Source organism: Myotis lucifugus, unplaced genomic scaffold (assembly GCF_000147115.1).
Source record: "Myotis lucifugus unplaced genomic scaffold, Myoluc2.0 scaffold_256, whole genome shotgun sequence".
Classification (NCBI taxonomy): Eukaryota; Metazoa; Chordata; class Mammalia; order Chiroptera; family Vespertilionidae; genus Myotis; species Myotis lucifugus.
In genome coordinates this window covers 1,094,230-1,101,906 of record NW_005871304.1, presented here as the reverse complement: position 1 = coordinate 1,101,906, position 7,677 = coordinate 1,094,230, and the positions used below count along the sequence as shown (strand labels likewise).

General features: G+C 42.9%; 1 pseudogene; it reads right to left on the bottom strand.

The window, feature by feature from the left end:
• Positions 1–1,473: 1,473 nt before the first annotated feature.
• Positions 1,474–4,937, bottom strand: LOC111827959 (annotated as a pseudogene).
• Between the last annotated feature and the right edge of the window lie 2,740 nt (positions 4,938–7,677).

The window sequence follows — 7,677 nt, the reverse complement described above, 5'->3', positions numbered from 1 at the left end:
AAATTAAGACAATGAACGTGAAGTGTTAAGAATGATGTCTTGGCCCCTGCTGGTTTGGCTCAGTGGATAGAACATTGGCCTGCGGACTTAAGGGTCCCAGGTATGCTTCTGGTCAAGGGCACGTGCCCAGTGATTCTTTCTCATCATTGATGTTTCTATCTCTCTCTCCCTCTCCCTTCCTCTCAGAAATCAATAAAAATATATTAATAAAAAATGAATAATGTCTTGCACACAATTGATAATATTATTTTACATCCTTTGTGCTCTCCTACAATTAACAACCCTCCAATGCTCTGTCCCTTTGGATTGTCAGGCAATAAAATATTAACTTAATAATGGAAATCAGAAATAAATATAATAAGAAAAGTAGAAAAAAAGAAATAGGAAAAAGGAATATTTCCAACTAGACTCAGCAGTGGACAAGCTTGCCTCTTGCCTAGGTTGCTTACTCTCTCCCATGTACTCAGACACAGGGTGATCACACCACCCTGGATCAGATAGAGCCCTTCCAGAGAGTCCCAAATCTAAGGTTTATAGGCCACAGAAAGCCTAAATGATGCCTTATGTGAACACTGTTACTTACTTCTTATTTACTTTTTTATTTATATATTTTGTTAATCCTCCTCCAAGGATATTTTTCCAATGATTTTTAGGGAGAGTGGAAGAGAGAGGGGAAAAGAGAGAGAAGCCCTAGCTGGTTTGGCTCAGTGGATAGAGCGTCAGCCTGCAGAATGAAGGGTCCCGAGTTCAATTACGGTCAAAGGCACATGCCTGGGTTGCGGGCCTGGTCCCCCGTAGGGGGTGTGCAGGAGGCAGCTGATCAATGATTCTCTCTCATCATTGATGTTTCTATCTCTTTCTCCCTCCCCCTTCCTCTCTGAAATCAATAAAAATATATTTTAAGAGAGAGAGAGAGAGAAACATCAATGTGAGAGAAACACATCAATTGGTTGCCACCTGCACATGCCCAACCAGGACCTGGGCCCCAACCAGAGGAGGAGCCTGCAACCAAGGTACATGCCCTTGACTGGAATCTAACCTGGAACCCTTTGGTCTGCAGGCCAACACTTACTCCACTGAGCCAAACAGGTTAGGGCTATTTTTTAATTTAAAATATTTTTATTTCATGGGTATACTTATTCAGTTCAATGAGAACTACAAATCAAATAACCTTCCTAATACAATGTGTAGTTGTGATTTGGATGAAAAAAAACTGGCACAGATATATATGTCAAAAACAGAGGATGGAAGGTAGCATTCTCTGAAAAACTGGTAACTCAAAAATTGGCCCAACTGCCCTAACGGGTTTGGCTCAGTGGATAGAGTGTCAGTCTGGGGACTGAAGGGTCCCAAGTTCGATTCTAGTCAAGGGCATGTACCTTGGTTGCTGGCACATCCCCAGTAGGCGGTGTGCAGGAGGCAGCTGATCGATGCTTCTCTCTCACTGATGTTTCTAACTCTCTATCCCTCTCCCTTCCTCTCTGTAAAAAGTCAATAAAGTATATTAAAAAAAAATTGGGCCAACTAGGACAAGACTCTGATAGGAATGATACATGAGAAGAGTTTATTTAAATGACTTAATGAAATGTGAAAAAGGAAAATATAGTAAAATGTTTTATAAATTATTTCACTTATACACATATAATTAATTAGTAAAAGATAGACGAAAATCCCTCCTTTACATTAGCACATTTCTATAGTCTTTACAGTCCCCATCAGAGCCACTTCTGCTGTCAATACCCACTTCACATTTACTCTACTGAGCCTCTTCCACCAAGTGTCTGAAGTGCTTGCTATAGAAGACTTCTTCCTATCACTACTCATTTTCTGTTGTTGATCCTTCCTCTCTTAATGTTGTCTTCCTCTTCTTATGCAAGTGTTCTCTTCTTTTGGAGGCCACTTGTGAGCTCTGTAAAAAATCCTCGTCAGCCCCAAGATGGGCACCAATAATTAGACCGAAAAATATTACAAAAAATAAAAAACAGTAAAAGAAGATACACAAACAAAAAATAAATATTACTAAAACAAAAAAGGGGAATATAAACAATAACACATCCTTGCTTTCATTTTCATCTCTATTCTCACCACCTTTGCCAAAATTTTCATGATCAACACTATAACTGTTCTTTTCATCCTCACTTGGATTTTCAACCTCTGTTTTGCCAGGAGAACCACTGTCCACACTCCCCCCATTTCCTGGAGTTCTGCAGTCGGGGGGTGCATAGCCAGCCTCACAGTGGCAGTGCCTTACATTGTTACAGACTCCTCTCCCATTGCACATTTCTGCTGGTCTGCAGTCATAGTTGAGCACAGCATGATCAGTGCAGGAGTAACTCATGCAGACTTTGTTTGGGGCACAAGCAGTGCCAGAGTGCACATCTCCCTCATCAGGGATATCAGTAATGTTGTAGACATCCAAGCTCCAGCAGAAGTCACCTTCATAAGGAATCTGGATGAGTGTGTGATGGGGTTTGATGGATGGGACCCGTCTAATATCCGTCTAATATTTGTACATATAATTTTCCCACAAAATACATTATCATCAAAACACTTAACATATCTTGACATTGTTTCCAAACCGGTCCCCTTTGCTGTTCATTGAAATGTAACAGTTTTCTGGGGCTGACCGTGCAGTGTCCCCATACATAGCCATGCATTGATTATCAGGGTTCCTACACAGACCCCCAACACAGTAGTGCAGTCTACCGCACGACGTCCCATCTTGCTTGTAGGTGTCTGTGGGGCACTCTGCAGAGGTACCATCACAATACTCTGGGAGGTCACACTCTCCCAAAGCAGAACGGCACATGGATCCCTTATTCTTCAACCGGCAACCAAAACAGCAGAGTCCATCACTACATTCTGCACTCCCCTTCAGGCTACATGTTTGGTCACAGCACGGGTCAGTGTAACAGGCAGAACCACAGTCACACTGCTCCTCACCCTCCACCACACCATTTCCACAGTAGGAAGCCCTCCGCCAGCGGCCTTTGTGCCGCTGAGGGTTGTTAAATAGGCAGGCCCCTCTGTGTTCCTGGAGGAACTGGTAGAAGTCGTCAGAGCTACAGTTGCTGAAGCCACTTTCTTTAGTGATATTGTCCTGCATGAGGCAGAGGGGTTTGTCTCTACAAATGCAGGCTGAGTGGTCGTGCCGAATACCCAAGTTGTGCCCAAGCTCATGAGCCATGAGCGCTGCAAACAGCAGGACATCTTCATGATGGAAGGATTCAACAGCTGCTGCAAAACCACTTGAACAGGCACCATTGAGAAATGCCTGTCCCATACCCTGTGCAGGATGCTGTCCGACAATCATGTGGGCAACATCATGCTTCACACGATGGAGGAGCTTCTCTTGTCTCCAGCTGTTGAAATTCCCGAGTGTAACTTGCAGGTCCACTGGGACCTCTATGAGGTCCCCCTCGGTCCAAATCTCCATTCCAGCCAGCACCACCTCTGTGTTTATTCCCCTCGTGAAGCTGTTGGCCAGGGCAATGATGTGCATCACTCTCTGGACCGTCTCATTGACGTTACTGCCCCACATTTGGAACCGCTGGTTGTTGACCACAACAAACATCTCCACATACTTGGTGAGTGACCACAAGTAGGACAGCTCCTGTAGACCGCCAGGCTTCCTGCTCCCTTGTTGTTGGCTGGTGGACACCACTGGGCTGTCTTTGGAAGTGACACTGCAGGAGACTGGTGCTTGATGGGCCATGGTGTACAACACATGTTCAAACTGTTTTGAAGAGTCCATGGGCTCAATGCCATAGGATTTCTCCTCCTTAATCAGGATGCCCCTGAGGCCTGAACAGGTGTTGACAGAAACGAAAGAACCCGGGAGTCCTTCTATGTAGCCTTCATAGTGACAGTCATGTGAGATGAAAGGCATTTCTTGTCCCAGGATGCCATTGTGGTAGCTGAAGACTGGAAAGTTCTTGATAAAATAGTCTGTCTTCACTTTCAGGTGAATCAGCTGTTTCTGGCCCTGCATAGATATCACATAAGATGCCTTTTGCCTTGTGTCTTGCCTTCCCTCAACTGTCAGAGCCTTGGGGATGACTATCTCATAGGACAAATAATATACTGACCCCAGGTCACAGCACAAGCTTGGCAGGAAACTCAGTACCAACACCAGCACAATCCCCAACCTGACAGGTGAAGATCCTGTTACCAGTACCAGCGCCAAGCCCTTCATCTGGGCAGCCCAGGTCTGAAGCACTCTGCTTGTCTCATACATAACCTCTTGGTTCCTCTGTAGAGAAGGTGGGCACTGACATGGCCCTAGTGAATCAGTGGCTGATGCAGGGCTTGTGTCCTTGAGCAGAAGCACTCCTTGACATACAGACCGTTAGGCACTGGGATTAGCTGCAGGTGTTGGCTGGCTGCCTACCTCTGGCTGTGTCCTTTCTAGTCTCTCTGACCTCTCTTATCCTTCAGATAGTGTCCTTTTTGTGGCTTCGTTCCATAGCATTAGCTTCAGTGATCCTTGGCTACAGTCCTTTGATATTGTGATGATGTAATTACCAAGAAGGACTGCAAACCCTGGGAGAGGAAACAAAAACTCTGTGCCTTCCTCAACTGTGCCACACGGAACTTCCACCCTCCTGTGTCCGTTGCTCAGCCAACTACTAATGTTCCAGACCAGGGGGCTTGGAGATCATTGGTGGGCACACTCCATTGCCCATTTCCCCTCTTCTAAAACTCTTACTCTGTAACATATAAGCATCAAATTCAGGATATTATTGATCTCTCAATGAGGCTTTATAGTGTTATGCACATCTCTGAAGGCAGGCTGTTAGATAAGACAAGGTGGTGGCTGTCCTGTGCCTCAGGGTAGACCAGTGATGGCGAACCTATGACACGCGTGTCAGAGGTGACATGCGAACTCATTTTTTTGGTTGATTTTTCTTTGTTAAATGGCATTTAAATATATAAAATAAATATCAAAAATATAAATCTTTGTTTTACTATGGTTGCAAATATCAAAAAAATTCTATATATGACACGGCACCAGAGTTAAGTTAGGGTTTTTCAAAATGCTGACACGCCGAGCTCAAAAGGTTTGCCATCACTGGGGTAGACCTAAATGGGTTGATGATCATGGGGCAAGGGACAATACTCCAATTTTTTTTTTAACATAATCAAAATTCAGTCTCTCAAGTTCTATTTATAACACTGTCGAAAAATGTGTTGGGAGAGGCCAACAGAGTAGCCTTCTCTTATGTGTGATTTTCATGGGCACATTGGCTGGTAACTCCAGGCACACACCCTTCTCTGGATGGCCCAGACATATCAGTACCCTATAATAATGCCAATTGAAGACCAGGTATCACAAAGTCTCCCGTGTTTGAAAATGACCTACATTTGTTCAATGCCCACTTCTGTTTTCATTCTTATACTAGTACATCCAAGTTTAAGAATAGAAGAACTAGCCAGGCCAGGGTCGCTCATTGGTTGAGTGTCAACCTATGCACCAGGAGTTGCTGATTGGATTCGGGATCAGGACACATGCCCTGGTTTCAAGCACGATGCGCAGCCCGTGCATGAGCCCATCCATGTTGATTTTTCCCTCTCATAGATGTTCTATCTCTCCCTTATCTCTTTGTAAAAACATTTTTTTAAATGTTTTTTTTAAATTTCTACTTTTTAAAATTAACTACAATTACTTATTGAATGAATAAATGACTCTCAGGTAATGATGCTATGATGTATCATCTGGTGCTCTGATGTATCATCTGTTGTATGTTATTTGTTTGTGCTCACTTCATGTCTGTCCTGAAAGAGTCAAAGTGTCTCTAGAAAAACCCACAATTACACTGATAAAGGGCACATTCATGACCTCAAAATGTACCTCCCTCTTCCTACATTTTGCTGGTCAGTTCACTTTCCTAATGTCTTCGTGCCTCATATTTTATTGAGAAAAATAAAAGCAATCAAATGTACTTTCACATGGAGACACCACTTGAGTCACCTGTATCTAAATTTTCCTCTGACTCTGGTAGATAAATTGTCCATACTCCAATCTAAGGCCAATTTGCTGCTTGTGTGTGGGGTCTACTTCCCTTAACAGTTTCTCATGGACTTAACTATTCCAACTGTCCCTTTTGTGTTTTATATCTGAAACATCTGTTTATCCATTGGACCTAATCTCATTATATGCTATGATGTTTCATCTTTTTTTATTTTCCTATTTTTTTTTATTGCTTAAAGCATTACAAAGGGTATTACATATATGTCCTTTTTTTCCCCCCCGCCCTTGACAATACCCCGGCTTCCCCTACCCCCCAGTGTCTTATGACCATTGGTTATGCTCATATGCATGCATACAAGCCCTTCAGTTGACCTCTTAACCCCATCCCTCCTGCCCCCCAACCCTCCCCGGCCTTCCTGCTGCAGTTTGACAATCTGTGTGAGGCAGCTCTGCCTCTGTATCTACTATTGTTCAAAAGTTTATAATGGTCTCTATTATCCATGAATGAGTGAGATCATGTGGTATTTTTCCTTCATTGACTGGCTTATTTCACTTAGCATAATGCTCTCCAGCTCCATCCATGCCGTTGCAAATGGTAAGAGTTCCTTCTTTCTTACAGCAGCATAGTATTCCATCGTGTAGATGTACCACAGTTTTCTAATCCATTCATCTACTGATGGGCATTTAGGCTGTTTCCAGATCTTAGCTATGGTGAATTGTGCTGCAATGAACATATAGGTGCATATATCCTTTCTGATTGGTGTTTCTGGTTTCTTGGGATAAATTCCTAGAAGTGGGATCACAGGGTCAAATGGGAGTTCCATTTCCAGTTTTTTGAGGAAACTCCATACTGTCTTCCATAGTGACTGCACCAGTCTGCATTCCCACCAGCAGTGCAGAAGTGTTCCTTTTTCTCCACATCCTCTCCAGCACTTGTTGTTTGTTGATTTGTTGATGATAGCCAGTCTGACAGGTGTGAGATGGTACCTCATTGTTGTTTTGATTTGCATTTCTCGGATGATGTTTCATCTTTATCAAACCATCACTCTTAGCCCACATCACTCTCCAGTTGACATCCAGTATCTCCTCTCTGTTTCATACTGAAACTGGAAATATATATATATGCATTCTGTTCCAATTTGCACCACTACTTTTTTCTTTTCTGAAATTTAAATTTTGAATCATAGTACAGTCACAAAATGTGAATAAAACATAAATATATTTTCAGTAAATTATTTAAGAGTGAACAATTCAGCACAGAGGATACATGTGTCCTAGCCGGTTTTGCTCAGTGGATAGAGCATCTGCCTGCAGACTGAAGGGTCCCGGGTTCGATTCTGGTCAAGGGCACATTCCCAGGTTGTGATCTTGATCCCTGGTGTGGGGTGTGCAGGAGGCAGCCGATCAATGATTCTCTCTCATCATTGATGTTTCTATCTCTCCATCTCCCTTCCTCTCTGAAATCAATAAAAATACATTTTTTAAAAGAAAAAAGAAAGGACACATGTATTATGACTTAATTTATATGATGTTCCTTGAGTAGTCAAGTTGGTAGAAACAGAAAGTGAAGAAGTGGAGGTTACAGAAGCTGGGGAAAGAGTAATAAAACTGGTTCATGAAGACAGTTTCAGTTTGAGATTATGAAAACATTCTGGAAGTGGATGGTGGTGATAGTTGCACAACCATGTAAATGTACTTAATGCCAC